The sequence below is a fragment of the Eptatretus burgeri genome, chromosome 7 (assembly GCF_056783735.1).
Source record: "Eptatretus burgeri isolate ZD-2024b chromosome 7, Ebu_testis_v1, whole genome shotgun sequence".
Classification (NCBI taxonomy): Eukaryota; Metazoa; Chordata; class Myxini; order Myxiniformes; family Myxinidae; genus Eptatretus; species Eptatretus burgeri.
In genome coordinates, this window is record NC_140967.1 from 55081153 (window position 1) to 55088899 (window position 7747).

At 44.0% G+C, this 7747-nt stretch overlaps 1 pseudogene; it reads right to left on the reverse strand.

The window, feature by feature from the left end:
• Positions 1 to 6942: 6942 nt before the first annotated feature.
• LOC147023293 (signal recognition particle RNA) lies at positions 6943 to 7083 on the reverse strand (annotated as a pseudogene).
• Positions 7084 to 7747: the final 664 nt, after the last annotated feature.

Below are 7747 nucleotides of genomic sequence, written 5' to 3' on the forward strand. Positions count from 1 at the left end.
TGCATTTGCTTCAGTCTGTCTGTCTGGTAGACAAAATTGAAAATCATTACAAACAGGAAACCGACTGTTTTTATAAGACACCATGAAGGACACAAACGACAGGAAAGAACAACTAATTTACATGTTAAGCAAGGAGAGAAGTCATAGAATGTCACAACTCCTATGGTTTTAGTAATTTTGCTTGATGGAGTTAAAGGGATAGCCCATATTTACAAGACATGCAGTTGGGCAATTGACTTGAGTGGTCATGTGACGTGGAAGAGTGCGTACGACTGGGCAAGATTGCATAAGTAACAAAATTGCTGCCAGTCAGCCATCTTGTGTCTGATCCTGAAAATAAAGGACGTTCTTATGTAAGCCATCATTCCTCATCTGTGTGCCAAGTTTGAACAACATCGGTTAATGCATGTCTGGGAAATGGTTGAGGATGTGTTGAACATCAGGTTTTTTTTAACAACTAAAATGGCCACCAGTCGGCCATCTTTGAAGGAATCATGAAAACAAAACGACGTGCATATGTATATCATCATGTGTTGTATTTGCGCCAAGTTTGAACAAATTGGGTCCATACACGTCCGAGATAAGGCTGTGTGTGGATGGATGGACAAATAGATGGACGAGACCCAATCCATAAGCCCCTGGTTTGGACCAATTCTAACGGGGCTAATAACATGTTGTAAAAACAGGTGAATCAGTGGTGGTAAACTTCTGATTCAATGTGGTGTTTTTTTTTTCTACATCCTTTAAAATTTTAATTTCATTTCAATTGAATTGTATATTTGAACACTGCAGAACACAAATCGCCTTGTTTGCACTGCCACAACCTTGAGTTTATCAGTACTTGGCCAAAATTTTATGCCGTCTTAACCAATCAAATTTTCCACATGCCCTGAGGGAGGAGTAACAGCGAGATTCAGACAAAACGGCGGTGCCTAGCGATGCAACCACACAACTAACTTCGTCCAAAAGATGTTTGTTTCGTGCATCTTTTTCTCAAATATTCCAAAATCCGTCAATTTCTCCAAGAAAAGTTTGCAGAAGGTTCAGTGCTGGACTGTTCTGTTTGACCCATCAGCTTTGTCTGGTTGCCATCGAGCCTGTTATTCAAAATTCACGAATAACGCCAATATACTGTAGATTGTGCTCAGAAATGCAATGCAAGAGTTGAAAAGTCCCTCCTCATGTCCTTATAAGGTGTTCTATGAGCTCTCTACATTTTGTTGATTGATTGGGGATGTGGTGAAAGCATGAGCTTGATGGACCAAATGCGGCCCTCATGTTTCTAAGTATAAATGACATATGCATTCGTCATAAGCAAGTGAAATTTAACACCCAGTTTAACGTCCATCCAGGGAAAGGCACACACATTTATTAATTACCCTGCCTGTGAAAAACCTGGATGACAGTTCATAGTGGTGTGGCATCTTTATCACATGCCTTTCTCACCTCGCGAAACCTCACCTCTCACAACGGTGATTACAATATTGGTGATTACGGTGCGGCGTCTTTATCACACGCTTTCCTCACCTGTCCAACCTCGCCTCTCACAACGATGACTTCAATATTGGTGATTGTGGTGTGGGGTCTTTATCTCAAGCTATCCTCACCTCGTGACTCATCCTGGTGATTATTATATTGAATGAGATGCTATCCTTGGCAATTTTACGTTTCTTTGACTTCCCAGACACAAAGCAGCCATCTGTGTAGGTTGGACCAACATAGTTACTCCCCCGTAGGGCGGGGTGCCCGCTGGTGACTCGAAATTGCATTAATATTGATATTTGTAGACCCCCGCATGTACAGTGCGGATCCAAGATCTCTTAGATGAGGTATCATTCAGCATTCTGCGTGCTTTGGATGTGATGTTAACCCAGTTCAGTCACAATTGTGAACTTGCATGTGTATCTATGTATATATATATATATATATATATATATATATATATATATATATATATATATATATATATATATATATATATATATATATATATATATATATATATATATATATATATATATATATATATATATATATTACACACACACACACACACAGACACACACACACACACACACAGACACACACAGACTCCTCCCATCTTGTTCTACCTGAAGAGGTTGCATAAAGGAACTATGAAAGGCTACCCAAGGTAAGCCCTTTAGCATTTCTTCCACAGCTGGAAACACATTCACAAATAGTACACACATGAGAATCCCAATGCCACACAACTCCTCAGCTGCCAGACCAGTTTCATCACTTGATGACGAATTATCAGAGACAGCGCAGACAGAAACATGCACCACTGAGGCTTCCAAGCATGTACCATGTGTAAATGTTGAAAGCAGTCAATGTATAAATCATAAATAAAGACCCACCCAAATCTCTCATCTGTGAATGGAGGGAATAACCAATTAGCTCTCACGTAATCAATTAAATCCAGGTGGCTAGGATTATATAAATAAATTGACTCCTCCCATGCTCTTCCAGCTGAAGAAGCTGCATAAAGAAACCAAGAAACACGACCCAAGGTAAGCCCATTGCTGTTTCAAATCCTTCCCAGATTTCCTCCACAGCTGTAAAGACATTCACAAATAGTACATACATGAGAATCCCAATGCTACACACGCCCTCAGCTGCGGTCTAGGATATTGAAGTTACGTCGTGGGATCTTCCAAGGTGATAGCCTTTTGCCCCTCCTCTTTCTTCTGTCCCTGGACCCACTGAGCAACCTCATTAATGAGCAAGGACATGGATACATGCTAACGTTCAATAAAATAATGTCCAAAGAAACAGGAAAGGCATCACATCTACTGTGCATGGATGATTTATTTGCACCAAATGATGAAAAATTGGCAGAACAACCAAATTAGTGAAATGGTACTCTGACGACATCCAAATGGAATCCAGCCTAGAAAAATGTGCCAAGTATACATTCGTACAAGGTAAAGGAACAAAAATGGACAACATAAAAATCGACTGAGATACAATGACAGAGAAGCTAAACAATGAAGTATCAAACAGATACCGGTAGAAGAGGGCCACCAAATATGTCACAAATAAATGCACAAAACGATTACCAAAGAATGCCTGCATAGAATGAGGATTATCTTGAAAACATATGTACTTCTCCCCAAGAAAAAAAAATAAAAGCCACAAACAAACTTGCAGGGCTTGTGTTCCAATACAGCTGCAGAATAATAAACTGGCGACAAGCGGAAATCAATAAACTAGATATCAAAACAAGGAAACTCCTCACAATCCACAAAATGTTCTGTAAAAATCGGTGCATCCTGAGAATGTACCTGCCAAGACAAGAATGAGGTAGCGGCCTAATGGAGCTCACCAAATGCACAGTGACAACTGGAAGATTGGCTGAGTACATGAAGAGTTCAACAAAGACTTCATCAAATTTGTATACAACTACAAAGACAGCAAGCCAGAGAAGGTATCCCTAACCCACCCAGCAAAAAAGTTCCGAATACATCTGCAGATAGAATATGTCACACATGAAACCAAAAAGCAACAAATCAGCAACAACTATTGCAAAAAACAAAATGTTCCACAAAAAAACAAAATGTTCCACAAAAAAACAAAATGTTTCAAAATTTTTGATTTGCAAAAAAATGTTGCAAAAAAACCAAATGTTCCACAAAATCCACAAAATGTTCTGTAAAAGCTCAGTACATCCTGAGAATGTACCTGCCGAGACAAGATGGAAGTAGCGCCCTAATGGAGCTCACCAAATGCACAGAGTGACAACTGGAAGATTGGCTGAGTACATGAAGAGTTCAACAAATGACTCAATCAAATTTGTATGTAACTACAAAGACAGCAAGCCAGAGAAGGTATCCCGAACTCACCCAGCAAAAAAGTTCCAAGAACATGTGCGGACAGAATATGTAGCACATGAAACCAAAACAGAAACAAATGCAGCCACAATTATTGCAAAAAAGACGAAAGAAAACTACAAGGCGAAATATCAACAGATATACAATGACAACTGGGAGAAAGATAAAAGAGCAGGGAGATATTTTAAAAAAGAGTTGGACAGAATGGGCATAGACAAACAAGGTTCACAGAATTGACGAAGAAGACATCAGCTCAACGAGGATGGTCAGGCCAGGTCAGGTATGGGAGAATGCGCCAGAGCAGCGCGACGCTGCGTTCACTTTCCACCAGTACTCCAGGGACCACCATCTGGCCATCCCCCAGGCAAATGCCTGGCCCATCCCAATGACCTTGAGATGCTGATTAACCTGCTGCAACCACGAGGAATGTGGTCAGCCCATTGGCCTCCTCCACTCACGAGACTCCCTCGCTGAGAGAATCTGGTGAGCAGGATCAGCGTCAGGAAAACGAGTCACGTGGCCATACAGCCGCAGCTGACACTTATGGACTAGGCAGGAAGCAAATCTCATTTGAGTCTCTCTCAGCAACCGCTCATTGGACACAAAAGTGCGACCAGCGATAGCCAAGGATTCTCCGAAGAGGCCTGGGACCAAAGGAATTAAGTCTCCATCTCAGATCTCTGGTCAGAATCCAAGTCTCACATCCATAGAGCAAGACTGGAAGCACCAAGGACCTGAAGACTCGGACTTTCATCCTCCCACACAGGTATCAGCAGTGCCACACCCAATGACCCAGATAATCCATGACTCTCCAGGCCCGACCCAGACGTCGATTGACCTCTGACTCCTCATTCAGCACATTGAGGGCCCCGAAAAGGATACCTAGAGTCAGTGCAAAGATGAGTGCGTTAAGTGCCAAATCAAGGTCAGGGATCTTGACATTCCCAAACGATCCACCGCAGCTTGATCTCTCCTACATCTTCCCCAGAATCCAGTCCATGCAAGTACTGAAAAGTGTGGGGGCAATACATACCTCTGATGTAATCCAGTAACAACTGGAAATAATTCAAAGATGGTACCACCACATCTCACAGCACTCTCAGTACCAGAGTATAGCGCAGACATCAGATCCATCAGTTTTGGTGGCACCGCACGAAGAGCAATAGTTCTCCAGAGGTCATCCCGATTCACTGAAGTAAATGCTTTATCGAGATCAACATAAGCTGCAAGCAGCCCCTGCCGAAACTCTCGTCTGTGTTCGGTGAGGACGCGAAGAGCAAGCACATGCTCAATCGTTGACCTCTTTGGTGTAAAGCCTGACTACTCTGGACGCTGGTGTTCAAGGAGATGGTGGCGAACCCCATCAAGAATTGTCTGAGCAAAGAGCTTGCCCGGCACTGAGAGCAGCGGCACCCTCGGTAGTTGTTGAAGTCTTGACGATTACCCTTCCCTTTCCAGACAGAGCCCACAAGGCCCCTCTTCCAGTCAGTTGGGATGATACCTGTGTTCCAGGCAGAGCACAAAACTGCATGCAACGAGACGAGTGCAGCATTTCCACCAGCCTTGAGAAGTTCAGCATGGATGCCACAGATCCCTGGAGTTTTACCCCATTTCAACCGGTTCACCGCAGCCCGTGTTTCCACAAATGAAGGTGGACCACAGTTGATTGGAGGGTCAGCAACAGGGATTGTAACACCCTTGACGTCCAACTCGACAGCTGGGGGATCAGCCTGGTACAGCCGCTCAAAGTAACCAGCCCAGCGGGCCTTCACTTCAGACTCCTCTGTCAAGAGCCTACCACCCTCTGCTCTAACTGAAGTACACCGAGGGATCGGCTTGGATGAACACAATGCTCGAATTCCCCCTGTAAGCAGGACATGAATCACTTGACCACAGGTGATGCTCTACCCCCTCACAGATTCCTCGCACATAGGCCTCCTTGTCCACCCTCAGTGCAGGTACAGTTTTACGCCTCAGCTCCCTGAACAGCTCAGCTCTGCCATTCAGCCTGGCCCTGTGACTGGTTAATGATATCCAGTGTCCCTTGAGAGACAAAATTCTTCTTCACTCTCCGGTGAGTTCCAAAACATCCACCGGCAACATCAAGGACGGTGGTCTTGAAGGCACTCCACAACTCTTCAGGATCTCCCAAAGCACCTAGACACCCCAAATGTCCACTCAGCCTGTTTGCAAACTCCTCCGTTACCCTCTCATCTTCAGCTTGCCAACATCCAGCCCAGGCTGGGATGGTACCATTCTCCTGGATTTCAGGCGCAACTTAAGAGTTGCTACAACAAGCCTGTGGTCAGTATTGAGGAACTGAGCACTCCGGTAGACCCTGCAGTTCTGGATCATCCTCCAGCGACCAAAAACGAGCACATGGTCAATCTCCTTTGCAATGCCACCAACATTGGAATACCAAGTCCAGTTATGGATGGCCGTTGGCTCAAAAGAAGCTACTCCACCCTTTGACAGGTTTTGTTTTTAATCCTGCTGGGTGTCCATATCCAAACACCCTCCTCACCAGGAGGAGTCGCCAACAACCCCACAAAGGAATAGGTTAGTACAGGTTTACGAATAGTGAAGGAATAGGATGGTGAACGAATCATAAATGCCTAAGACCTAGGTCACTAAACCAATGGCTTTAAGAAAATGGTAAGATGAGTCAATCGGACAGGTGTAGGTTCTGCAACGTGGAAACAGAAAGCATGAGCCACCTCCCACCAGGATGTAAAAAAAAAAAAAACTCATGTCAGAACAGCTGTACACACAAAGGCACAATCCTCATGCGGATGATTGTGGAGAAAGGCACAGTATGTAGAGTAATCATCCACTGGTTCATCTGCAGAAATTTCAATATCCCAGTTCCAGAAAACTCATGGAAACACGAGCCAAAAGGGTCATGGAAAACAAGGAAGTACCGTTCACGTACAACCTGATGATCCCATCGAGTTGTTGTTCGTCTTTTGGCTGCTCCCATGAGGGGTCGCCACAGCGGATCATCCGTTATGATCCGCATACTGATTTGGCACAGGTTTTACGCCGGATGCCCTTCCTGACGCAACCCTGGTCGCCTCTTACGACACAGGGATAAGGATTGGGTTTCGCCATGATTCCGGGCTGCCCTACACACTCTCATAGCGCAGCCCAGCGCAGAGCTCCCGTCCTCAAGCGATCCTCCAACCCAAGCCTCCGAGTAGCCGGATTACAGGCGCACGCCACTACGCCCGGTCTGATGATCCCATCGAGTGTGAATATATAAAAGAAAGCATTGCAACCAGACATTGTACTGAAGTACAAAAAAGAAAAGATGGCATTGCTAATTGAGATGTCAATGCCCAGCAATTTTGACCCAAACAGTGCAGAAATCAAGAAGATGACCAAATACCAGGATATACAAAATGAAATCAAAAGATCTTGGAATCTGAATCGCACCGAAATCGCAGCAGTGATAATTGGAGCAATTGGAATGATGAAGAAAAAATCTTATGGAGATTTTAAAAACCATCCCTGGGAATATTACCACAAATGAACTACAGTTGGAAGCTGTCCAGGGGTCGGTGATGATCTTCAAAAGAGCCCTCAGAACAAAACTTTGAGAACAAGAAAACTTCACAACTTGGTCCATGAATCATTATCCGTCACTGAAACGGAGGTGTATACATCGAGCCGTGGGACGATTCCGTTCCACCTTCTCAAACCCACATATGGAGACAACAACCAACGACACACAGACACAGTCACATACATTCATCAAAACTCACAGACATTCCCAAAAAGTATCAAACATTCATCATCAAAATGCTTCAAAACATTCATAAAACTTTGGGTATTCAAAACACCCACCCAACCCTTCCAATGCTTCAAACATTGTCTCATGTTCTCCTTTACTTATT